Source organism: Protopterus annectens, chromosome 5.part0 (assembly GCF_019279795.1).
Source record: "Protopterus annectens isolate FY-2018-M chromosome 5.part0, PAN1.0, whole genome shotgun sequence".
Classification (NCBI taxonomy): domain Eukaryota; kingdom Metazoa; phylum Chordata; order Ceratodontiformes; family Protopteridae; genus Protopterus; species Protopterus annectens.
Window position 1 is genome coordinate 413948249 of NC_056735.1, and position 27868 is coordinate 413976116.

General features: G+C 42.4%; 1 protein-coding gene and 1 pseudogene across 1 annotated transcript in view; both read right to left on the bottom strand.

Annotated features, from left to right (window-relative positions):
- KDM6A (lysine demethylase 6A) overlaps positions 1–27868 on the bottom strand; it is a gene marked incomplete in the record, with an annotated part of 3528619 nt that overhangs the window by 1943784 nt on the left and 1556967 nt on the right.
- On the bottom strand, positions 12197–12606 carry LOC122802663 (annotated as a pseudogene).

Here is a 27868-nt window from a genome sequence, read left to right on the forward strand (position 1 = left end):
TTATTATTTATACTATACACTTGGACATTACAGGTAAGTGAACATTTTTATGTCTGGGAGATTCAGATTTAAACTGTGTATTGTTGATGGCATCTCATGTTTGGTTTCATTACTGGAGAAATTTAAGGGGACAGTATGTATTTGATGTACCTCTTGTTTCAATGTTGCATGGTTTATATACAGTGTTTGTATTATAGGTTTAGTTTTTACAAGTTGCCAGTTTTTCTGCACTCTGAGCATGCAGTAGTTCCAGTGTGTGTTTGCGTTAGTGGAGGAGTGCAATTTACTTTGCTGTCACTAATTGCTTTGTAGTCTGGTTTTCCAGAAAGTCTACCGTGTTTTTTTTTTTTTTTTGCTTTACTCTGCTGCCGGATTTTAGTTCAACTAAGAAGATGTGGTCACTATAGAATGTTTTAGTGTGGCTTATTAGTCATTTTTATACAATATGTATTGTGTTTTCCTTTTATGGATAGTGACATTTAAGTTTAGAATTAGTTTTGTTGAGAGTTGTGAAACCGGACTTGCCACTTCACCTCCTGGTGCTATATGTGGCAGTGATTATGGCCATGTTTTATTGCTCAGATACTTGGTATGTTCTCCTGCAGGCTCAATTGAAGCAGCGGCCTGCTTCACTCAAAAACATGGCTCCAGTAAGACATTCTGGTACATGATTATAAGCCTACTGAAGAATGCTACAGGTTAATGCACATTACGTATGAGATTTAAATTCTGTCATTATTCACGGCAAATATTGTACCTGGAATACATGTTGCAGGAAGAAATAAGTATGAATCATGCATTCAGTGTATTGCTGTGCCATGTTTTGTGCATAAGTAGTAGGTTTGTAGGTTCATACTAGACTACTGACCACCACAGTCTTTACAACTCCAAAATCAGGAATAACTTTTAAATATTAATCTTAGTTCACTTTAGTAAGACAATGACCACATTTTTAACAGCATGGATTTCCTACAGGATAAGAGGGATGAAACTCTGACATTACAGACTGACTGTAACCTTTAGTGATTTACCAGAACATCAAAACATTTTATAAGGAGAAGGGTAATTAGTATTTTTTATGCCATTTGACTTATTGATGGGCGAAATTGAGGTGCATTAACCCACCAGACGCGCAGTAGCAAGCCCCGCCCAAACCCCACCTGTGAGCATTGACTGCACCGCCCACCGTTTGATTGAAAGACGCCACCATAACACAAGGTAATATTTGCGATATGCGAAACACAAGTTAATTGTACAAAAAGATTCGAGTGCACAAAAAGATGCGATTGCTGTGAAATCAAACCATTTTTTTTATTTCAGCAAAAGTCCAAAGGCAAGTACTGTTTGTCCAGTTAACAAGAAAACACATACATTTAGCATGTGCCTATTTCTTTATTTCGTGAACTTAGGCTAAAAAACAGACACCCACAACATCCTGATCCACTGTTTGAGCTTGAACCTAACAACCACAACCTTTTTAAGCCTAGCCATTGCATCCCAAATCTCTGATAAGTTCTGGTACCCTTGATAAGTGTAAGCATGGGGCTGGGAGGTTACCCATGTCCATTAGAGAGAGAAGAGTCACTGGCGTAATGTTAAAGTAACATAGGAAAGGGGTGGCAAGGTTTAAAAAACAGCCAAGTAAAGGAATGAAGTTTGTTGACTGAACTGATAAACAAAATACTTCAGTTAGCAGTCTGACTGCTGCCAACACTGGTTGAACTAACAGTTTGGTCTGGCCTTACCCATGCCAAGGTCAATAATTATATATTACCTCCGTGAGGATAAATTGGGTTATATCACAGAGAACGAAGGACTCATGTGGGATAAAATATTAAGGAACTGCTACTTAAGACCCTCACAAATAAGCATAGCTCTCAACCTGTCAGTGCAAGAAATCCAGACAAAGCTTAAGTTAATGGAAGGGATAAATCTCTTATAAGCTTGAGAAGTTGCTAGAGTAACAGGCTTTGTGTTAACATCTAACGGATATCAAGTCCAAAACTCAAATGTGTCATTAGTGACTTCATTTCTCTGCAGAGCAAAAATTAGGCAGAAATCTGGAAATTCTTAAAAAACCTGGACAGTTGAGAGATATGCAAGCAAGTCTTTCAAGTAGCACCCTGTCCCCCGCTTCCTACAGATGTTTTCTAATTCACCAGAGTACTCACAACGATAATAAGTCTGTGTTTTGACAGGCGACCCACTACTCCTACGCTTCAATCACCAAACTGCAGTGCCGATCGGTAGTCTATAGCACTACCAAATCCCAACAAATCCCGTACAGTGGGAATGTAACTCATGAAGTACCTGCAGCAGCTGGAGAGACCACACAGGTTCCTGACCAGAAGAATACAGGGCTTCAAAAATGTATCCTACAGGGATAAGTTAAAATCCCTGTCCCTCTTCTCCATCTCATACAGACTCCTCAGAGGTGATTTATGTCTAGCATACAGAGCAATCTCTGACTCCACCTTGATGAAATTGCTGCATATCCGCAGCCAAATTCCACTCATGTGACCGGAATGTAAAACTTCAGCATGGACTGCTACATCAATAAGACTTGCTGGCACAACAGATTTGTCATCCAGAGACTCCATCTGTGGAATAGACTCCCTTTCCATGTCAAGCAGAGTACTTCAGTATCCCACTTTAAGACGAACATGGATAACTGGAATGGGAAATAGAAAATACACCCCTGGGATTCCACGTGTGCCCTGCTAGACAGGGCCATCAGGTGCAGACTTATGGGCACATGGGCTAATTTATTGGCTAGGCTTATAAAGGCCTCAGGGTGAGTAGACTAGTAACTTGCTATGATCCTATCATTCCACTGTAACGGATTTTGATTATATTACTTTAAGTGCTGGCCACAGAGCTGAGAATTTTTATTTTTTATTTATTTATTTTACATTTGTTGACCTGGATAGTCCAAAAACAGAAAAAATCCACGTCCAACCTGGTAAACGAACTTTACTGAAGCGCTTTTCGGCACACAGTAGATAGCCTTCTTCAGAGTATAATAAAGGAATAAATTTTACATGTTTTTAAACACAAAAAGGCGCCAAATTTAATCAGCCTTGCTTAATTAAGCAATTAAAAATTAGACTTCCTTAAACTTTTTTAAAGACACAGCTTTTACATACTGGGGAATGATGCACTCTGCAAAACTAGTTTAAAAGGTATACAAATACAAACAAATACAGGCTTGAGCCATTTGTATAAACAATTTCAAAGTTTATAAAAAATTTGACTAAATACCCAATTAATTATTATAACTGTGAACAACAACAACTAAACACAAAATTCCGAAATAGAAAGAACAAAAAAGGGAATGAAAAATAAGAAAAATATTACCAGTGTTAAATTATGAAATACTTATAAAATGCTTATGAAATACTAAAGTTAACTCACACAAAAGGTGAGTAAAAAGCAATAAATAATAAAAAGTAAAAAAAATGGTGATCAATAAAATATATAATAAAAATAGCTGTTAACTACTTTGAAAGCTTATTAAACATTAAACAGCTACTTATTTACTGCCTTCTATTTATTATGTTAGTCTGATTCTTAAAAAGTAGTAGCAAATTTATTGAGGCCAGTTTGTTATTTACCTAACCAAGCTTCTCAATTTCAACAAAAACCCCTATTGACAGAGCTTCATTTAGTCCTGGGAAATTACTAGCATTTAATTTTATTTGCCACTTCGGTTCCAATTCCAAGAGTTTCAGGGAGTAGGGGCCACCTCTAGGATTGTTTCCTAATCTATCAATAACCAAAAACTTAAACATATGATCAGGAAAAATTGTAATGTGCTTAGCCAATGCATTGTCTGCTTTCCTGTAGGAAATAGCGTAAATATGTTCATAAATTCTATCCCTGAGCCTACGCTCAGTCTTACCCACATAGAAAGCAGAACAATGAGAGCATTTGGCGACGTATATAACCCCTTTCGAGTTGCAATTAAATTTATCTCGTAATTTGTAAGTTGTATTCTCAACCGTGAAAGAATTATTTACAAGTACATGTTTACACATGTTACAAGATTCACATTTAGACATCCCAGTCGACTTACTCAACAAGTCAGGTTTAAATCTTAAAGAGTCCTTCAAATTTAAGCCACGTCTAAAAGTGACCTTAGGTCTGTGTCCTATTTTATTCATTAAAGAAGAATTATTTTTAAACAAATTCCAATTTTTGTTCAAAATGTTGATGCATGCTGAACTTAATTTAACATAAGTAGTCGAAAAAGAAGTAGTCCTACTCAGATCACCATTATGGATGTTAGATATTTCCTTAGTATTAGAATTAATGTTAATGTCACGAATAAGTCCAGATTCACTTCCTTCTATAACTTCACTGCTCGAGCTGTTACTAGGGACCTTTACACTAGAGGTTTTGATAGCCAATAAAGGACTAAAGCAGTTGTTATCTCTCTTTAGTTTAACCTCGGCTATCATTTCATCAATGAGCTCAACCGGGTACTCTCTTTTAAGAAACGCTGTCTTTAAAAATAGACATTCGTCATTGAACTCATCATTGAGAGTAACAATCCGGGCCGCTCTAACTAGTTGCCCTTTAATAACAGCCTTCTTTTGATAAGAAGGGTGACAGCTCGAGTAGTGGAGAAATGCGTTGGAATATGTGATTTTCCTGTAGACCCTCGATGTAAAACTATGCAATTCTAAATTCTTTGACAACATTATGTCCAAGTATGGAATAGAACAACTATTAAACGTGTGAGTGAACTTCAAGAATTCAGTTGACCTATTGAAAAAGTCGACTGTGGAAGCAGCTGTCTGTTCGTTACCTTTAATCAACATAAAAATGTCGTCAAGGTACCTGGTATAGAACACAACTGATTCTTGGTAGATCTCTGACGTAAAGACTATAACTGACTCCCAAAAGGCCATTACCAAGTTTGCTACACTTGCTCCACACGGGGAACCCATAGCAATGGCTATTTTCTGAATATAAAACAACGAATCAAAAATAAAAAAGTTATAGGATAAAACCAAATCCAATAATTCAGTCACTACATAAATTTCCCTTTTAGGGAGCTTATATTTGTACATCATAAAGGTTACCCATTCTATAGCGATGTCGTGTGGAATGCAAGTGTATAGGTCCTTTACATCGACCGTTAGAAAATTGAAATTACTATCAAACTTGAGTTGGTTAATCTGGTTTAAAAAGGACCAGGAGTCTTTACAGACCTGCTTTTCTTGAATTACTATTTTTTGTAATGTAACATCTATTACTTTAGCACAAACATATAAAGGTGATCCTCTACCATCCACCAAAGGTCTCATAGGAGGCTCATGTAAATCTTTGTGGATCTTTGGGAGCCCGAAAAAACTTGGGTAAATGGGAAATGAAGTGGACAAATAATTAAGTAATTCATTATCAATGTATCCTTCAATGAATAAATCGTTGATACATGTTTTGACTAAACCGTAGGCTGAATTAACCTCAGATCTAGAACTTATTGCATAAGACTCGCTATTAAGCAAAGCATTCATTCTGCAATTATAATCATCTATATCAAAGACCACCATACCTCCCCCCCTTAACTAGTTTACATAATCTAATTTTTTGAGAGTGGACAAAATTAATTAAGTCCAATTCTTCAGGGTTAGTAGGAGTTTTCTTACTCCTATTAGCCAAAGCTCTAAAATCCAATTCACAGACATTTTCAAACGTTTGTATAATGGGGTGGAGATGTGGGTTATAAGTACTAGGTATGTTAAACCCTTGTGAAGGTCCCGTGTTGTTAACACTACCAAATAAATATTGAAAATTTAATTTCCTAGTATATTTCTTAAGGTCCATGACAGCAGATGTAATATTGAAATTAGTATATGGTACATATGTTTGCCCCTTAGAGAGTAAATCTACAAGATCTTGGGACAACGGACAAGAAGAAAAATTATATACTTTGAAATCTTTATTTTTATTCAACAAAATGTTAGGTTTTAAAGAATCAGGGAACGTCTCTAAATTATCTAACAAACTAACAGCACTTTCAAGAAAAGCTTCATGTGTGTCAATGGAGGGGGATACTGGCTGACTAGAAAATTCAATAAAACCAGTTGCCTCCTCTACTGAAAATTTTTAGACCTTGTATTAAAATTATTGTTATAAACTGGTCTTTGTTGTTTAGTTCTTGCCCCATTAAATCCTGAATTAGAAATACTGCCGGAGGCAGTGGCATTATTGTAATTATACCTTGAATTAGGGTTAAATTTACTCTTAGAATTGTTCTGTAATCTTTCACTTCTCCTAAGAGTAGGGAATTCTGTTTCGTCATTCAGAAGATTGTTATCAAAATCATCATTGTCCACAATATGGTCATTACAAAGTACACTTTTGCAATTCATACATTCAGTTGAAACACATACATTACAAGCATTACAAGCAGTATTCACTATAGGTGGTCGTTGCCAAGCCTGGGCAGGTGATGGTACAGGGTAAGCTGTACCTTCCTTGTATGCCTTAATGTCTCTTTCCAGTTTCTTGGACTTGTTTCATTGAACTCATCATTGAGAGTAACAATCCGGGCCACTCTAACTAGTTGCCCTTTAATAACAGCCTTCTTTTGATAAGAAGGGTGACAGCTCGAGTAGAGGAGAAATGACCGGGATAGTCCGACTGGATACATGTTCATTTTCAGCGGAGGCCTGGGAAGAAAAGCTCCAATGGATGTAACATACACATTCAACACAATTTACAAATAAAACAAGTGTCATAATAACATTGTACAAATAAAACACACTTTACAGTCGCAGTTAAATTTATACAGTCTAACTTCTGATCTGGCTTAACAAATAAGTTATTAGAGTTCCATTTACAAACACAGTATAAGTACCCTATTATGAATAAAGATTTAGTTTGGCTTGGAGCAGGGACATATCCAGTGAGACTTGAAATACTCCTTGAGAGTTTGTTTGAATTGAGATAGGGTGGTATCTAGGGTAAAGTTAGTAGGAAGTGAGTTCCAAGTTTTGCCAACAGAGTTGGCGAACAGGGAGTCACCTGCCGTATTATTGGATTTGATGGTTTGCACTACCAGTTTATTAGATGAGCGGAGTGATCCGGAGTTGGAGTGGGGATGGATGATGTTTTTCAGTGCAGGTGTATTTTCTGGTTGGTTGAGTGCTTTGTGAGCCACAATAAGTTGATTATACTGAATCTGCCTGGGTAGCTCTAGCCATCCGAGATTTTAGATTTTTATAATGATGTGTTCTGTAAGGGAGACCAGTGGCAAATCTAGCAATGTTATTATAGCAGCTTGAGAGTTTAAGATCAGTTTTATTTAGGTTGGCAAGTAAAGGGGAAGCATAGAAGAAGATAGATAGTAAATGGGAGCGGGCAATGGCAGTCCTAGCAGGTGAGGTAAGGAATGGCTTTATCCTATATAGTGAGCCCATTTTGCTGTTAATAATTTTGATAGTCTTGTTAATGTGCACATCGAACTTAAGATCATCAACAATAACTCCTAGGAGTTTTGTATGGGCGTCTTGTGAGATTATGGTACCATTATTGGACTTAATGGAGAGCGTTAGCACCGTGGATCTTTGGGTGGGGGGAGAAAAGTAGGAGCTTTGTTTTGTTAGGATTTAGAATCAGACAGCGAGAGGCAAGCCAGTTCTATACTAGGTTAAAAGTACTTTGAATTATTGTTAGCAGCTTTGTTTGTGAGGTGCCAGTACAGATCAACGCTGAGTCGTCTGCATACAGTCTGGAGGTCATTAATAAAAATAGAAAACAAAAGTGGACCCAGAATAGACCCCTGGGGGACATCTAGGGTGTTAGGTAGGAGGTTTGAGAGGTTGTTCTGCCATAAGACGGATTGTTGTCTACTGTACAGGTAGGATTCGAACCATTGGAGAGAGTGATTGCATAGAGACATTGTTGCCAGGGTGTTGATGAGAAGATGGTGGTTAACCATATCCAAAGCCTTGGACAGGTCCAAGAAAAGGGCTGAGGATAGCTTGTTGTTGTTCCTGTTATAGTTTATAGCATTTGAGAAGATGAGGAGAGCTGTGGTAGTACTATGATTTGGCCTGAAGCCATGCTGAGAGTTAGCCAGAAGGTTGTTTTAGGTTAGAAAGTCCAAAGAATTGAAGCCAAGAAAATAAACACACCACGACTACCAGAGACTCCAAGTTCGGACAACCTGCGTCACTGCATAAAACGAGAAGAGCCAACTGAATCGAGTATAAAGTTTATTACACAAAACAAACCACCGTAGTGTTAAGCGCTTTCACTCAGTAAATACAGAGCTTCCTCAGAACACAGTAAACTGCCATGACATTGTTTAAATACTTTTAGAAAATCACCTGACTCAGGTGTACAGCCAATACAACCTTTACATTTCTTTTTAAAATTGTGCAAAACATCAAAACCTTATTAGTATATGAAAAAACCTGTTCAATATGGTCTGAGGTATCACAAAATACAATAAATTAGTTCCAAAATGCATAAATTCCAGTACCTTGGATTAACTTATCCATGCTCCCACCAGAATTAGCAGTATCCTAGACCTGATCATTGCCAAAATGGGTGACCAGTGTTCAACACCAGAGGTCAATTCCTCATTGGTCACATCCGACCACAAGCTAATCACCCTAGACACCCACATCCTGCCCCCCCCCCCCCCCCAATTAGGGAAACCTCGGTAAAAAAAATTCTCCAAAGGCAACTTTACGCTCCTTAAGACAGAAACGACAAAATTCACAATACCCATGCAGATGGACAATAGAGGTATGACTGCTGAATCCTACACAAATGCACTTTATAAGCACTTACAAAATGCATGGATCATGCAATCCCTAACAGAACTAAGATGCTATCCTTCAAAAAAAAAGGAAGCCAATCTGGTGGTCCCCTGCCATAAACAAACTCTACAACAGAAGAAACAAACTGTTGCAAAAAACAGTAAAATCTCATGATTGGTGGAACTCCTGATAAGCCTCAGGAAGAAGCTGAGATTCCTCATAAAATCTTCCAAAGCTAGTTACGAAAACAAAACTGTCACTGATTCTAAAGACAACCACAAAGCATTCTAAAGCTATGTCAAGAATCTCAATGGAAACACTCAGACCTGCTCTGAGTTACAGCACAATGGCACTAAATATACAGAACCAACTGATATTGCCAACATCCTGGCAGATGGGTTCAGTGCTAACTTTACCCCCCCCCCCAACCCCCAAAGGTCCCATCTCTATACCAGAAGAATGCAAAGTTCCTGTAATCATGGCTGCACAGGTAAAAAACAGACTCTCCAAAGCCAAGAACACAGCATCCATGGGATCTGACAACATCCCAGGCTGTGTTCTGCACAAACTACAGAAAGAACTGGCACCCCACCTAAGTACCATGTTCAATCATAGCCTCACCTCAAGATTTGTGCCCACTGAATGGTGCACAGTGACGGTTATCCCACTCCACAAAGGGGGAGCAACCATGGACCACAGAAACTACCACCTCATCAGCCTGACGAGCCTGGTCTGCAATGCCATGGAAAGTATCATTATGGAACTTATAAACAAAGACATTGGTAATCTCCAAACTCTAGACCCCACCCAGTTCGGGTTTGTAAAATGCAGATCATGTCTCCTAAACCTGATAGACTTCTTTGAAGCAGTCACCAAATCTGTAGAGGAGGGTAAGGTGGTTCACACAGCCTATCTAGATCTTGCCAAGGCTTTCAACACCATCTCCCACTCTGGAATTATAGATAAAATAACTAAACTAGGTATAAATCCCTGAGTCACAAGATGGGTTGCCAACTGGCTCACTGACAGAACACACACTGTGAAAGTAGGAGACTCCAAATCCGACTTCAGACCAGTGACAAGTGCACTACCACAGGGTTCAGTCCTGGGTCCTCTCCTGTTTGGTATCTACTTCTCTGAAGTACAGGCTAACACAGAAGGTCTTTGGCTAACAAAGTTCACAGATGACTGCAAACTAGGAGCCATAATCTAAACTCCTAACGATGTGGACATCCTACTAAAGGGCCTCACTGAGACAGATGCCCAATGTCAAAGCCATGGCCTCAAGCTCAATGCCAAAAAGTGCATTGTCATCTCCTTTGTTCCCTCTACTCATCACTCATTAGACCCATTATGGAGTACAATGCCCCTTTTGGTATGCATCTCACAATACATCTACAACAATGGGAAAGGCCACAGAAATGCCTCACTAAGAGGATTACTGGCCGCAAACAGTTGCCCTATGCAGACCTTCTCAAAAGACTCCAGCTTTACTCAGTCGGATATCACCTACTCAGAGGCAATCTCTGCCTAACATACAAAGCTATGTCAAACCCAGAGCTGTTGGACATGCTCCACTTAAAGAAATCCCAATCCCCCCGAGCTACACACTCTAGGGACCTAAACCTTGTCACCACAATATACAGAACATGCTGGAGGCATAGATTCCTTTCCCAGAGACTTCCCATACTCTGCAACAAACTACCTATTCTCTATCGGACAAAGCTCCTCATTAGCACTCAAGAAAAATCTTGATGATTGGATGGGAAATAGGAAATTCACTCTGGGGATCACTTCTGTGGCTCTGCTCGACAGGAGCACAGGAAAATAATTTTCTTAGGTGGCAAAAGACATGGTACCTTTTGGTTAGGCTTATATAGACCCTAGGGCCAATATCCTAGTACCTACCTATGAACCTATATGTATTCCTGGATTCCAACATGTTCTTGTTTCATAAATGTCCGAGGAAAGCAAATTCCTGCATTTGCAACTGACTAGAAGAACTCCTCATAGGAGAATACCAGACTAATGGTCCAGGGCCTTTTTAAGCCTACCCATTTATGCCCCAGTTTTCTTAATTATCAGTGCCCAAGGACTGGAATGACTTTAGTATACCCCTGTGCCTAACAACATCTACAAGTTACTGTTGTCCATAAAGGCCACAGGTGACAAGCAGGGGTGAAATTTATGATTTCTCATCCATTGGTCCAAATATCATTTGAATAGGCTTAAAAAAGAGCTTTGTTTCACATAAATGGGAAGTCTGTTCCAGAGAAAGAGTGTAATCTATGAAACATACACCTGTTCCTCCAATCATATTTTGTTTAATGTCACAGATATACTTGTGCTGTTTGTTTTGTGAATGTGTAGCAGATATGTCAGGGCTGGATTGGAGAATGCCTTGTGTTTTAGGCAAAGATTGGCCTTTGGTAGTCTGTAGGAGACTGGGACAAGGCTTTAAGGTAGTCCACATAGGTCATATTAATTTACACCCTGTATTATTTTAATGAAGAATCTCTGTAGCCGCTGTAGTTGTTCCAAATGCCTGTACTCGATTATTGGTCTAATGAGGGCTGAGCATAGTGGGACTATGATCTCCTTAGATCTGGATGCCATGCCTTAACTGCTGACTTGCACCACATAGAATGCAATGATGATGGATGCATGATGATCAAAGTTCAGGTTACTGTCAACCTGAGTTCTCAAGTCCCTTACCACTAGGTTTACTCTTAGGAGAGTGTTTAAAATTTTGTAATTTGCAAGGGGGGGGGGGTCATCTTCCTAAAGCTTATAAATATGTTCTTTGCATTTAGTTTTATATTATGGTTCTGGTACAAGTTACTTGGCTCTCAGAACTTCCTCAAGGATATCTACATATTTGGAGGAATCGATCATTGGCCCCAGCTTGCAGTCATCAACAAATCTGGTTGGGTAAGACTCTATATTTGATCTGACTTCAGAGAATTACATACCAAACAGGAGAGGTCGCAGTTCTGAGCCCTGTGGAACACCACTAGTAACAGACCTATTGGTGGGGGTGGATCCCCCCACCCAAACTTCATGTGTCCTATCCATGAGCCATTTGACTATTCTTCAGGTTACATAGGAATTTATGTCTAAATCTGTGAGTTTGTCTATAATATCCAAGTGAAGTACTGTGTCAAATGCCTTTGCCGGGTTGAGGTAGGGAGTATGCACTACTAGAGAGGTAGTTCATGCATGGCACAAGTGGCCTTATCACTTTACTTATCAGCAGACACCAAGAAATAGTGTCTGAAATTCTGTTACGTAGGTTGATTTTAGAGTTGAGAAATTTGATACTGTAAACTTGGTCTTAATGAGCAATTTCGTACTTTCTAGACCGCAAGCAAACAAAGACAGTTAATATAGTACATCCCTTATGCAGAAAATGTGTTGGCCCTTAAAAGGGCCTTTGGGTGTTAGGAAGGAAGACTCTTACTTGGCACTTGTATACTTGGTGACAGCTTTGGTGCCCTCGGACACAGCATGTTTAGCCAGCTCACCAGGCAACAAAAGCCGCACCACTGTCTGAATCTCCTGCAAACTGATTGTTGTGCGCTTGTTGTAGTGAGCTAGATGAGAAGCTTCTCCTGCAATCCGCTCAAAAATATCATTCATAAAAGAATTCATGATATTCATGGCTTTAGAAGATATCCCAGTATCAGGATGAACCTGCTTCAAAACCTTGTATACATAAATAGAATAGCTTTCTTTCACGGCGCTTCTTTCCATCTTTCTTAGCTGGTTTCGTCACAACCTTCTTTGAACCCTTTTTAGGGGCAACGGGTTTTGCTGGTTCTGGCATCTTTGATAAAAGTTGTTTTAAATAACGTTGGAAGTTAATAACAGAGCTGGAATATATGCATTATCAAAGTTCTCCACCGGGTATAATAGGGGTTACCTACCCTTGATGAAACTGAAGTGAGATGGGTCCAGTTTTTGAAGATTTCCAATGTCTATTATATCCATGATAATTCTTTCCATGGCCTTGCATATAAGACTAGTCCAACTTATGGGTCTGTAGTTCCTTGGGTCTGTTGATGGTCCAATTTTATGTAGAGCGATGACCGTTACTGTCCTCCATTCCACAGGAATGCAGCCTGTCTGGAGACTGTGGATGATCAGAGATTCTAGCGGGCTGGACAGGTCATGTGTCAAACTATTTAGAGGCATCCCTGCATGTTACCAGGTCTCATTGCTGTACTGTGTTTGGAGAGGGCAATGAGGACCTGTTCTTTAGTAGCAATTGGGGGATAAATAGTAGAGGGTATTTACTGGACAGTTACCAGTCATTTTCGAGTCAAATGGACGCTGTCTTCTGCTTGTATCTTATTGTTTTTGTGTAACACTTTTGAGTAAAGTAATTGTTCTCTACTCTTTTATCTTGGACGTTGGTAACTACTGTAGCCAATAACATGCTTCTGTCAAGGATTTTCTCTCTATACTATGAGGTTGAAAGGTATGCCTTCAGTTACAACTGAAATGTCATAAAATCACAATAAATCAATGGCATTTATTGCATGTATAGTCTACAAACTAGGCAGTCATTGTTTTCATATTTAGAACTAGCCTGTACAATTTTATACATACATAAATAAGTAAACAGACACACGTATTACATGTGCAATTGCAGTTTCATTTATTTTACAAAATAAAGAAACAAGCAAGCAGACACGCAGTTTCTATGCGGAGTCATAGTTTTTTTACCTGACTGTCTCATAATTAATGATATATCTAGGCATCAACAGTTTTTTTTTTTAATATAATGTAACAGTTTTACAGTCAAACAGGGTAAATTGCAACAGAGAGCAAATGTAACACTTTGCTGCAATTTGCTGATGAAGTGCAACAGTGTAAGATGTCTGTAAAATATACACTCAATAGTTTAAAAACACCATTGCACATAAAATTAAATAAAAATGGAGACATCCTTCTATGTTTAACATGTTTAAAAGCCCATGTTTGCACTTCTGTTTGCTGTCTTTCCTGTAACTAGTCTAGTCCAGATACAAATTTGCTGCATCTAGGACGGTTTGTAAGCTTCTGAGTGGTGCCAAAGTCTGCTCTTCAATTTTTGCCTTAGATCTGCAAGTTCTCTCTTCTCCTGCACTTTTACAAGCTTATTAGTCTAGCACTTTACCAGACTTCTTGCAGCAATTATTGTGGCACACAAAAGTGATACCAACACTAAACATTCTACAAGGAAACATCTCCAGTACTTATTAATACCCACCCCTCCAGGCATGTCTAAAGGTCAGTTTCCTGTGCTTTCTTTTATTAACGTGGTGAACATGGGCATCCTGAGACAGTGTAGAAACTGCCTCATGTACACAGACAACCCTCTCCTCTTACCTCCCAGCACTCAGACTTGGGAGAGATGCACTTGTATATCCAAATTGGAAGCCACACACTCTGCAGCCAAGACCTGAGTAGCTGGTCAAGAGGAGAAGGTCAATACTTGCACCACACCACATGGAATACATAGCCCTCCAGAACACACACCAGCACTGCCTTCACATAATGTACCCAAACAGCAAGTGGAGGGTCTCAGTAAAAATCTAATCAAACAGCAGAGACCTACAAGGCAGAAAATGCACTCTACCACCACAACACAACACTAATCATGAGACGCATAACTCTCCTAAACAGTGTGCCACTCAACCAAAGACCCCAAGGCAAAACAGCATGCCCAACATGCTAGTCATAGGTGACTCGATAGCGAGGCACACTGATGTCAAAATCACTAGGTTGAATAAGGAGAAAGAAACAGTCAGCTGCTTCTCAGGTGCCAGGATACATCACATAACACACGTACTCAGGACCTTTAACAGGTACAAATATGACTGTCATTGTACATGTGGGTGTGAATAACCCGAGACATACCTCCCTGGACTACTTGAAAAGAGACATGGAGGAGCTCTTGGATTATGTAGCCCAGGCGGTTATGACCCTAGCCCTGAGCAGAATTCTACCATCACCCAGAATGATACCACAGTACAAGCAGAAAATGATTGATTTCAACAATTGGCTAAGTTTCTGGTGCCATTCTAAGGGGATCCATTAGCTATCTGCCTTGGATGACATGAGTGACAGACCTCAATGCTTTGCCAGAGATGGCCTGCATCTGTCACCCCTCGGCTTCCGGATACTGGCCAAGGCTCTTAACACCACCTTATAGTGCCTTTTTAGGTGGAGATCCAAATTCCAAATTACCACTGTAACAGCTACAAGCAATGGCAATCTGAGGATCATGCTGCTCAGTGCTAGAAGTCTAAATCTCAAAATGCACTCGCTCAAAGCACTCCTTGAAATGGAGAACATCGACATTTTTGCTGTAACAGCAACCTGGTTTAAGGCAGCAGAAAGCATGTCCGAACTACTCATTCCACACCTTTCAGCCCCAGAACTTGGACTGAAGCTCAAAAGGGGGTGGTGTTTCCATATTCATAAAGGGTGCACACAGCTCCAGACTGGTAGTCCAACATAACTCAGAGATACCACAGGTACAGCTAACATTGGGTAAGACAGCGATTCAAGTCATAGCCTGCCTTAGGTCCCCAAACATGTCCCAAGACCCACATTCCAAGTTCCAAAGCACCCTGGAGAATATTAAGGTCCAACCTAACACTCTCATACTGGGTGACTTCAACTACCCCTCCATTAACTGGGAAAACTACTCATCTAAAAATACACTTGCGCAACGTTTCCTGAAATTCATTAATTCCAATGCCCTGGACCAACTCGTTCTTACCCCAGCTAAAGATAGCAACATCCTCGACCTGGTCATTACCAACATCGGCGGCCATTGTTCTACACCTATAGTCAACTCCTCCATGGTTAAATCCGACCACAAACTAATGACCTTGGAAATCCACATACATCCCACCCCCCGCAAAGGTAACCAATCATGAAAAACTTCTCTAAAGCCAACTTTGAGCTCCTAAAAACAGAAGTGGGTAACTTCACGGCACCCATGCAAATGAAGAATAGTTGCATGACCGCCAAATCATACACCAATGCACTGTACAAACACATACACAAATGCATGGATCTCGCCATACCCAACAGAACCAAGACGCTCTCCTACAAAAAAAGCAAGCCAATCTGGTGGTCCCCTGCCATAAACTAACTCTACAACAAAATGAGATAGCTGATACGGAAGGTGAAGTCCCAAGATTGGAAAAACTCCCTGATCAGCCTCAAGAAAAAGTTGAGAACCCTCATCAAATCCTCTAAAAATAGAAGTTATGTTCTTACCATAACGTTCCATGTTAGTTGTCTTCTTCTCGCCTTCTTTCTTGCTGGATGGGTTCGGAGCCGACCTCGGCTCCGACTCGGCCACTCTAAAAGCTCGAGAGTTGGTTCCACCGGCTCGAGGCCCCCCTTATATCCCACAATGCTAGGCGTGAATTACCTCAGATCTCGTTTGTGAGCTAGGCCCAGCTAATAATACAACCAGAAAAAACTGGAAAAGAGTCCACCTCTATAAACAAAGGGGAAGAGAAAAGGTGACCTAAGCCTGATCTAGGAAAATATGCACAGCAGAGCATATACCTATAGCAAAGAGGTGGTAGAAAGAGAGGTCACAATCAAACTCCTCTAGGTCTGTCCAGGCCAGGGGGAAGGAGGGTGGGAAGAAGGCGAGAAGAAGACAACTAACATGGAACGCTATGGTAAGAACATAACTTCTATATGTTAAGTTGTCTATCTCGCCTTCATTCTTGCTGGATGGGACCGCGTCCGTAGCACCTTGTCCCGGGTGGCCTAACGGAACAGACTCTTGAGAACAGTGGAACCAAAGTTAGCTCTCTGCCTAGAAGCTAAATCCAACTTATAATGTGAAATGAAAGTGTGAGGAGTAGCCCAAGTAGCCGCTGCACAAATGGTGTCAATAGGCAGTCTGTCTTGGAAGGCTATAGAAGTAGCCAAAGCTCTGGTGGAATGGGCTTTAGGTTTGTTAGGCAGCTTTTGGTGTCTAATTTCATAAACAATGGAAATTAGAGATGTTAGCCATCTAGATAGTGATACCTTGGAAACAGAAAGTCCCTTTCTGCCTTCTGCGTAAGAGACAAACAGCTGGTCAGATTTTCTGAATTGTTTGGTTCTATCCAAATAGTACCTTAACTGACGATGAACATCTAGCCAATGCAATTTTTGTTCAGATCTATTAGAATATTCTGGAAAAAAACACAGGGAGGTCAATGCTTTGATTTAGGTTAGACGCCGAGGCTATTTTAGGTAAAAAGGACGGGTTGGTTCGTAAGGATACCCTGTCCTTATGGAACAACAGATAAGGAGGTCGACAGCTGAGTGCATGAAGTTCTGAAACTCTTCTAGCTGAAGTAATAGCTACCAGAAAGAGAGTCTTCCATGATAGCAATTTTAATGAACAGGAAGCTGCAGGTTCGAAAGGGGGAAGAATCAAAGAACTGAGCACTAAATTTAGGTCCCAAGGAGGAGGAGGATTTCTTATAGGAGGTCTGAGAAGAAAAACTCCCTTCAAAAAGGCTTTGCAAAGCTTGTGGGACATGATGGCAGACTCTGAAATGCCTACATGAAAGTTAGATATAGCTGCCAATTGAACTTTGAGAGTAGAAGGAGATGAACCTGCATGAAAGAGTTCAGCTAGAAAATCAAGAACCATATGGATGGGAGCAGTGAAAGGATCTAAATCCTTTCCTTGAGCCCAATAGGCAAAACGTTTCCACTTACTAAGATAAATTTTCCGAGTGGAAGATTTATGTGAAGCTATTAAAATATCTCAAACAGTGTGAGATATTTGAGGAAGCCTGGCTAGGGTAGGAACTGGAGGAACCAAGCAGTGAGGTTCAGAGAGCGGAGGGAGCGATGTAACTGACCCGACTGATGGATCAAAAGATCTGGAACTAGGTCCAGATGCCAAGGTTGCTCCAACAGAAATTGATGTAGAAAGGGGAACCAAACCTGTCGAGGCCAGTAAGGAGCAATGAGGATCAATGAGGCCTTCTGAGCGATAGCTTTCTGTATCACTTGAGAGATTAGTGGGAAGGAGGAAATGCATACAGAAGTCCCCGGGCCAAACTTGGACTAGAGCGCCTCTGCTGGGCTGGCCTGGTAACGGAATAGGGTGAAATAATCTCTGCACTTGCTGTTTTGGGGAGTAGCAAAAGGTCGCAGCAAGGCTGACCCCACTTGAGAAAAAATTTTCTCGCAATAGAATCTTTCAGAGACCACTCGTGAGGCATGAGGATAGCCCTGCTCAACTTGTCCGCGATTTGATTGGACTACCCGGGATGTGCGTTGCTATCAGAAAACGCTGAGAAGAAATCGCCCATTGCCACAGTCTGAGTGCTTCTCGACATAGGGATAGGACCTGGTTCCGACTTGTTTGTTGATATACCTCACTACAGACATATTGTCTGTCTGGATTGCTATCGTTCTCAGGGGAAGAGAGTCTTGAAGGGCTTGCAACGCTAAAAGCACTGCTCTCATCTCTAGAACATTTATATGCAAGTGGCATTCGCCTGGTTGCCATATGCCCTGGACAGTTCTGCCCTGATAATGCCCCCCACCCGATCAGGAGGCGTCCGTTGTCAGAATAGCAACCGGACGGGAAGGAACAAAGGGTCTTCCCAAGAAGAGCTGAGGGGAAGACATCCACCACAGAAGATGATTCTTGCATGTTTGCGTAATCATAATGGTGTGAGACATCGGAAGTTGTTGGTATGACCATTGTGTGAAGAGCATCCATTGAAGGATTCTCATGTGGAATCTGGCTAATGGAAGCAGAGGAATGGCAGCCGCCATAATCCCTAATACTTTCAGAACTAACCTGGCTTTGGCTCTGTTGTTGCTGAAGAGAAGCGAGACCAGTTTGCGTACGTCTATTATTCTCTGATCTGTTAGTCTCGCAGACATGCTGACTGTGTCTAGATTTGCGCCTATGAAGGTAATAGCACGACAAGGCGACAAAACAGACTTTTCGCAATTTACTGAGATGCCTAACTTTTGACAAATGCGAAAGGTGTAGTCTCTGGCCATTAGAAGAAGATGCTTGGTGGGAGCTGTGAGGAGCCAGTCGTCCAAATATGGAAACACCTGGAATCCTTGACGTCTCGGGTGAGAAGCTACCACTGCCATGCATTTGGTAAACACCCGGGGGGCAGTGGTGAGTCCAAAGGGCAGGGCTCTGAATTGAAAATGACTGGTTCCCAGCCTGAAGCGGAGGAATCTTCTGGAACGTCTGTTCATTTTTATATGATAGTACGCGTCCCGAAGATCTATAGAGCACATCCAGTTTTCCTTTCCCAATAGGGGAAGGATGGACTGTAGCGTGACCATCCGAAATCTTGTTTTCTTGACTGACTTGTTCAAGATACTGAGATCCAAAATTGGTCTCCAGTCCCCTGTTTTCTTTGGAACTAAAAAGAACCTGGAGTAGATTCCGGATCCTTGCTGGTCTGCTGGAACTGGCTGAATTGCTCTTTTTGCAAGCAGCTTTGAAATTTCCAAAGCTGCAAGATCCCTTTGAGCGGGTGGAACATCTGGCAGGGATTTTTTTGATTGGCTTGGAATGCGAACGAAGGGAATGGAATAGCCTTCGGAAATGATGGACCGTACCCACTTGTCTTGAGTTAGGGATAGCCAGGCTTCTGGGTACAGTGACAATCTTCCCCCGACTGCCTCCGAAGGTGCACAGTCGGGCAACACCTCAGGGATGCTGAAAGGGCTTATCGGAAAAGGTTTCTCGATTGCCCTGGTTCTGCGGACCCCCTCTGCCTCTGGGGCGACGTCTACCATTATTGTTCCCTCCTCTGCCTCTGGAGGGGAACCGACTCTGTGCGTCAGGCAAATTCCCTTGAGATTGTTTACGGAACCACATTTTCCCACTTTTCTGGCCTTTGGGGTAAGGTCTAGAAGGAGTAGAAAAACGGACTCCGACGGCAGACAAAGTTTTGCCATCCGTCTCGCACCTAGTCAAGGTTTCTTTCACTTGAGGACCAAAGAGAGATGATCCATCAAACGGGGAATTAGTGAAAGACGTTTTAAAGGGGTCCGCAAAATTGCATAGTCGCATCCAGGCATGCCGGGCGTAAGGCTACACCTGTCCCTTGGCTCTGCTCGCTCCATCAGCCGCATATGAAAGGAGGCATGGAGGAGTTAGCTATAGAATTCAGGGTAGTCAGCTGGGCGCTCATCTTGTCCTGAAAACCTGCAGCTGTAGGATCCTTCAACATCTCACTCGCTTCCTTGATCAAGTCTCTCTGGAGACGAGTGAAATGGCATAAGTAGTTCAGCGCATTGCAAAGGTCGCTGACGAAAACATCCGCTTCCCGTACCTGTACATAGACCTAGATTCCTTGTTAGGGGGATGGACAGGCACTGAAGGATCAGCTAGTTCCTTCTTGGTGGCAGCAGCTACCACCATAGCATCCACAGTAACTCCTTTGGTCAGAAATTGTTTATCAGTGGGTGCTGTTATAAATTTAGAAGGTCTCCTGGGGGTAGGGTCCACTGAGTCAGGAGCCGTCCAGGCTTTCTTTGCTACCACCTGCATGAGGGGATCAAAGGAGGGGGGACACCCAGGAGGTGGAAGGGCGAGAGCCAAACGCCTCAAGATACACAGATTCATCCGCCGAAGGGTTAAGGGCTGGCCAATTTCCCCTCTGCTTGAGGATCTCTAGAATGTCTGCAAAGGAGACATCTTCAGAAGGGGAACGGGGAGAACCCTCGGAATCCTCTAAATCTGTGTCAGAGGTGACAGACTCAGGTGAGTCTATGTGTTTCCTCTTACACTTTCTCTTCCTAGGGGGCTCCCCTGCCAAATCAGGAGAGGCCTCGGAAGAGGATGAAATCCCCACAGGGGATTCTTGAAGAGTTGGCTCTCTGCGGTCAGGGATGAGGGAGAGAGTAGACATCACCTGAGGCACCGAAGAGGGAGGGGCGGACGGAGCCGACTGTGGAGTTGAACCAGGTTCCAACACACTCCGCATGACCTCGAATGCACCCCTGTCAGGCAGAGCCAGAGGTCCCCGCTCCGAGAAGCTGAGAACCTCCCTCGGCGCCGACAGAGATGGCTCTGAGGCTGATGTCGGAGCCAAACTCACCAGTGCCGAAGCACCGAGAGGGAGAGCGGGGTCGGACAAGGGTCCGATGCCACTCACCCCCTCGGAGCCGACGAGGGAAGTCCGGCGCCGAGATTCTTCAAAGGAAGAAATTGGAGCCGACAACGGAACCGAAGACAAGTGTATCAGTTCCAACGCTACCACAGTCTCGGTTCCGAGACGCCCCGGCTCCGAGCTCAAAGGAGTCGGAGGAGGAATATTTAGAGGGAAAGGTTGAAGCAACGACTGATGAGTCGGGCTCTGAAGCATTTGGGCCAGTGCCTTGGACTTTAGAAGTCGACTCACTACCCTCTGAAGGTCATGATCTGAAAGCCTCGATGACCTAGAGGAGTGAGACCTATGGCTCCGTTCAGACAGCAAGGGAGACGCTGGAGCCGAATGAACGGAGCCAAGGGAGGGTGACCTAGACCTCTTTCTAGATGTCGGCTCCGACGGTCTGATCGGAGTCGACCCAGGAATTTCCAATACCTCGGCTCCAGCCGGAGCCGAGGGAACCACAGAAGCTGTAGTCAAAGACTCGACGGCTCCAGCCGGAGCCGATGTAGCAGTAGGCTTCGAAGCCTTAGGCCTCGACTCAGAAACTGGAGTCGAGGTCTTAGAAGCCTTGGAAGGTTTTCCCGAGGAAGCAGTTAGGGAACCTTCAGGCTTGAGCAAACCCCTTAGGATGAGTTTGTTCTTTCTTTCCTGCAGGACTCTAGGGCTGAAGCCATGGCATACAGCACAAGAGTCCTGCAGGTGTAAAGGTCCCAGGCAGTACAAACAAGAAGTGTGACCGTCTGTCAGAGACATTTTCTGACAGCACGAGTCACACTTCTTGAAGCCTGAGACCTTTGAATCCTTGGACATTTTCAAGGAACCGAAGTGTAACCACCACACAAAACACACACACACACCGATTACACTATCAGAAAAGGGTAAATTAAACTAAAAGCTAAAGAAATTAGTTAGTTTATATATAAAATAAATCCCTACAAAAAAAACACATACACACCACTATTAGGGATGGAAGGGCCCGAAGGCCTAAGGAAAGAACTTATCAGTTCTTGTGGGAAAGGGGCTGGATAAGGGTAGAAAGGATAAAGATCCACTACACTATAGTTAAAGAAGAAAAGCTACGCTAAAAAGGGTTTAAACAGTTATTAAACTGATCTAATACAACTGACCTGAAGCCGGTAGAAAAAACAACACCTCGATAGCTGTAGCGGCAAACGAGATCTGGGGTAATTCACGCCTAGCATTGTGGGATATAAGGGGGGCCTCGAGCCGGTGGAACCAACTCTCGAGCTTTTAGAGTGGCCGAGTCGGAGCCGAGGTTGGCTCCGAACCCATCCAGCAAGAATGAAGGCGAGATAGACAACTTAACATCTAGCTATTAAAACAGACTAGCAGCAGATATTAAAGACAACCACAAGGCCTTCTATAGTTTTGTAAAGAATCTCCACGGCAATACCCAGATTTGCTCTGAGCTACTGCACACTGGTACCTCCTATAACGAGCCAACAGATATTGCCAATATACTGGCAGACAGATTCAATGCCAACTTTACCCCTCAAAAGGACCTATCAAATTAACAGGAGATTGCCAGGCACCCAGTATTACCACTGTGCAGGTTAAAAATTACAGTTGTGTACATTTACCATAAATGTAGATGTTTGAATGTATTCACTGTTGCAGTCTTCACATTTGGGTTATCCCTGCCAGGGTAGCCCTCGGTCGGCCCAAATACCAGAGACTTAGTATTTCTGCACTGGTTGCTGTCGCTTGAGGACTGACGTCAGGTCATCAGTAGTATAAAGTAAGGCAGTTGAAGCCATTGCATCAGTTTTTCTTGCCCTAACCTGTCAGGAGCCTCGAAGTAGGAGGCCAGGTTCTGGTGGAAGAACCCCAACCAGTGGAAAATAAATACCAATACGTCCCTTGTAAGGAAAGGAGAACAAGTTAGAATGGTAATAAAAAGGAGAAAATGAAGAAAGGGAGATGGAGGGAGGGAAACCAGGACTGTAAAACACTTGCACATCTACATTTATGCTAAGTGTACACAACTGTACTGTGTTCCTTGTGTTTCACTGTTGCAGTCATCACATTCGGGTTGATTCCTAAAGCTGAGGAAAAGGGTTGAGGCAGTGAAGCAAACTAGGGGCTGGCTAGAATGCCCTGCAAGACTGCAGAGGCAAACACTGCCCTGGATTTGGAGAAGAGAGGCAGGTGGTAATACTTGGTAAAAGTGTGAACAGATGTCCAAGTGACAGCCTCCAGGATGTCCCTGGTTGGAACTCATCTGAGGAAAGCTGCAGAGGTGGAGGCTGCTCTGGTAGAGTGTGTCCTGACCCCCTTGGTGGGAGGCTTTACATGCTGTTTGTAGCAGAAATGGATGCAATGTGCTAGCAATTTGGAAATGGCTTGTTTGGAGATGGCTTTGCCTTCTGCCCCTGTAGCAAAGCTAACCAGCAATTGATCAGACTTTCTGAAGGATTTAGTCCTGTCTAGATAGAACCTGAGTTGTCTGTGCACATCTAGAGAGTGAAGAATCCTTTCCCCCTTGTTCTGGGGATTAGAAAAAAAGGTGGACAAATGAATGGATTGGTTTAGAGCCACACTGGACACCACATTGGGCACGAAGGATGGATTAGTTCTGAGGGATACCCTATCTGCATGGAAGATGATGAAGGCTTCCATAGCCATGAGTGCTTGCAGCTCAGAGACTATTCTGGCTGAAGTGATGGCCAGAAGAAATACTGTCTTCCAGGAGATAAATTTTAGCTCTGCAGAAGCAGCTGGTTCCAAAGGGGGAAGGGTTAGCTTTTTCAATACAAAGTTAAGGTCCCAAGCTGGTGTTGGTGCCCTTCTGGGTGGTCTCAGGTTGCTAGCCCCTCTTCAGAACTATTTGATCAAAGGGTGTGAGAAAAGGGGCTGCTCAGTGGGAAAATGAGCAGAAATAGCAGAGGTGTGAATTTTTATAGAGGAGAAATAGGTCACTGTGTAGTAGGTCAGCTAAGTAATCCAGGATGAGAGGGGGAGAGGGCTGTGCCAAATTGGCTCCCTTAGCCTGGATCCAGGTGCAGAGCCTTTTCCATTTATCAGCATAAGTCTTTCTGGTGTAAGGACATCTGACATCACGGATAACATCCAGAACCTGTTTATTGAGGTAGAGATGACCGCAGGATCCTTAGACGAAGAGGAGTTTTGCGGCATACCGGATTCCAAAAGGGTCTCAGTAGCGACCTGCGAAACAGAAACGAGCATCGGGGGCCTCACTGAGTACCGAAGAACTGACTACTAGCTTAACGTAAGCGTTGTTGGTAGGTTTGGGCCTGTGCGGTCTGTCTCTGTCTTTATCTTTACGTTTTTTCAGATGATCTTCTGTCGAATGGCTTACCGAAGCCATACCGGAATTTGAGGACTGTAAGTGAAAATATCTGGCTACAATAAGGGCCAGACGATAGATAGTACTGGCATTGAACAAAGCACAGAAGCAACAATGAGGGATGTTGTGGTCTGGGCCTAAACAAGTGACGCAGTAAGTTTGTCCCACACAATCACCATGTGGTGTGATGGGCACCCTGTCCACATCAGGCAGGGTAGCTACCTACACCTTTGCATGCTTAACCTGGTCAGCTGGATGGTTAACAGCACATACAGCCATGGAATACTACCTGTGTCCCTGTTGGATGGGGACATCAGCTGCTGCCTTGCATACACATGGGCTTAGATGTGGCCTAGAGATATGGCTGCTCAGGGACCATAGCCTAGTAAGCAGGTATGGTACCAGGAACATCTTGTATGTTCAGACTGCTGTTTCTGTTTACGTCTTGCACCATGGAGCTCAGGTTGCGACTCAAAAGGGTCTATCAGCCTCCCACTTGCAATTAACAAGTACACAAACAAACAGCTGAATAAAGAAATAAGGGGAAAAACATTAAATGATTTCAAACGGAGATTAACTAATTCCTGGTACCTTGGAGAGTACAGTGCACATCTATTTGTTGTTTTTATTACATACTGAAACAAGCAAATGGTTAACAGATACTTTGTTATGTGTGTATATAGTTGGCAGTCTTACAGTACATAAATCACAGTAGGGGGTATATTCAGACAGGAAAAATAGCACACTGTGCAAAGCTAAACTATGCAGTCAGTGTTGATGTGCAGGGCATGTGCAATTCAGAGGTATCTGTAGCACAATCATGGTAGCATAAAAATTGGTGTGGTCAGTAGTTTATATTAATGACCATATAATGACATTCAAATGAGACGGCTTATAGAAATATATTCATCAATAAACTAATGTTTTTGTCTGCATATATATTCTATATGCAGCATGTACATTTGTAAGACACCTGGTAATTGTATATTCGTTTGATAAGTTTATCGGTATATAGTAGGCATGGAGTTCAAAAAAACATTAACATAACCAGCTAAGCCCAAGCACTGTTGAGTGAGCTAAGCTCCATGGTTAAGAAGCACCATGCTATATACCCCAGGGAGGATTTATGATTTCCAGGCTATTCAATTCAGAATATTACTGAATATAGACCATGTCTAGTATTGCTTGACATGCACAGGATGTTTTATTCAGTAAGTATAGGATTCCTTGTGATAGAAATCTGTTGTGCCAGCCATTTTCCATTTCTGTCTATAAAAGATTACAGTCTTTGTTGTTGGTGTTCATGGTGGTGTGCATGTTGCATAGCTGTTAGAGGTCAAGCAGGGTCAAATGGGCCATGTACCATATGGATGAACAGCAGTCTGTCTGCTGAAGAATGGCATACAGAGCAAGAGCTGCACATTTCAAAAATACCATTTGAACCCTTGATATAAGTATTACCATGAATAGTAGGCAACATTAAGGGTTGTGGAAGACTGTACAGCTTAGCAAACTTTGTGGCCTCAGTGTAAATATCATAATTTGGGCTTTAACTTATGCCTTTGATACCACAATACATCGCAGGTAATGTCAGCATGTCCCAGGAGGTGATATACAAGACAGGTGTTTCCATTCAGATGGAAGAGCAAGAACAAGGTTCCAGGTAATCAAACATGCAAGAATCTCCAGTCAACAAAGTATTGTTGAAAGGTACGATACATGTCTTTACAGGTAATACCCAGTTTCTGCGAATAAGAAACAACAATGTTAGGTGTGGTAAAAGAGGTTATTTTTCAGCTATCTTTCAAAAGCAATGTACTACCATCATCCTAATTTCTTGATGTTCTCCCATGATGTCCTTGCCCACTGCACGAGAAGCTGCCGCTAAGCTAAATGAGTGTGGAATCTAACTGAGCGTGGGGTATATGTTTGGGGTATAAGCTTCATCATTCCATTGTTTTCTTGAATACAGCCCTCACCTGAAGATGGGTAAGTATGATACCCTTCTCATGGCAGAACACTGCTCCTTCTTAAGTGCCATTCTATGACAAAACTGTGTGAGTGGACTTCTTTGTTGTACTCACAGCATTTGGTAACATTGTACCCATTGCACTACATTCCATTCTGTGCCCCCTGAGGCTGGAGCCAGCCACTGGTGCTTCACACCCTGATCAGTCATAAGTTTCTCCTATTTATCATTAGACTATTCTTATTTTGACCAGCTAAATGCTCTACATTGGGCTGATAAACAACATGCTATGAAAAACAATCTGTTGTATTACTGATGACATGTATTTTGGAGTTTGTCCCATAAGGCTCACACCGCCTCCCCATGGGTTTGTACAGCCAGCTGATGGCTTGCCAGGTATAATGCAGCCTTCAACTTGTTTTATTCAGCCTCTAACAGTAGCAGAGTGTGTGCCCTCCATTGTTTTACTGCTATGAGCCACACAACTGGACAACCTGGCACCCTCCTGGTGTCTCTAACTGCTGTAGTAGCCTTCTGTAAGCCACCTAATTACCATTACTGTGGGTGTTATCTGTTAGTCTCGTACAGCCACTGTACTGTGAATGAATTTGTATCCACACTGGTAATGGTGCTGTTTCTAGTACATCCACTGATCCTGTGAATGAATTTGTATCCACAGTGGTACTGCTGCTGTTTCCAGTGCCACTCTCTCGAACTGACCCCACTGTGAAAGCAACATAGTGTAGAATGTTCAAGTATTCCTCACCTCACCCTTTTTGTTGATTGCTCCCTGCCTGAACTATATATCTGTTTTCCGATTTTGAGTTGGGAGTGCCTTGTTTGCCTTCTGTTTGTATATCCAGGAATAACTCCAACTATGTAGTGGCAATTAATGTTTACATGTAATTACTCTTGGCCACCTGCTGCTAAGCTTGCTTTCTCCTGAGTACCTCTCCTACCCAATTCTTAGGGATATGGCAACAGTTATCCTGAAAAAAAATCCAGTGCAGTATGAGTGTGTGCCAACACTCAAGTAAGATTCCGATCTTTAAAATCTTAGGTGACTGAAGGAAAGAATACTCTTGTTACTTGATAGGTTCCATTGGTGGTTACTAGGATACTGACCCAAAGGTCTTTATAAGCCTTTCCGTGTGTACCGATATAATACTAGAGAAACCCAATATAAAAGATCTAGCCTAAACTCAAAATCTTAGTTAACAATGGCTGCACATATCCAGGAGGATCATAGGTGAACTCCTGGAAAGGAATTTATGGTTTCCCATCCAGTCATCCAGGCTACACACAAACAGACCCAGAGGGGGGCTCTCTGTTTGATGTGAACTGGTTTCCTATTCAAGAGGAGTGTCAACCTCTGAAGCATATCTGTCTCTCCAGCAGGTTCTATTTATGTCACAGGCCAGGTAAAGGTCCCTGGAGCAAGTGACCCTTATCCCATTAGTCTTGCGGATATGCAGCATTTCGATTAGGTTTGGATCTGAGATTGCTCTATAGGCCAGGCAAAAGTCTTCTCTAAGTAGTCTGTATGCTACTGAGTACAGTGACGACGACTTGAGTCTGTCAATGCATGACGTGATGGAGACCCTGTAATTTTCTTGGTTAGAAATCTCTG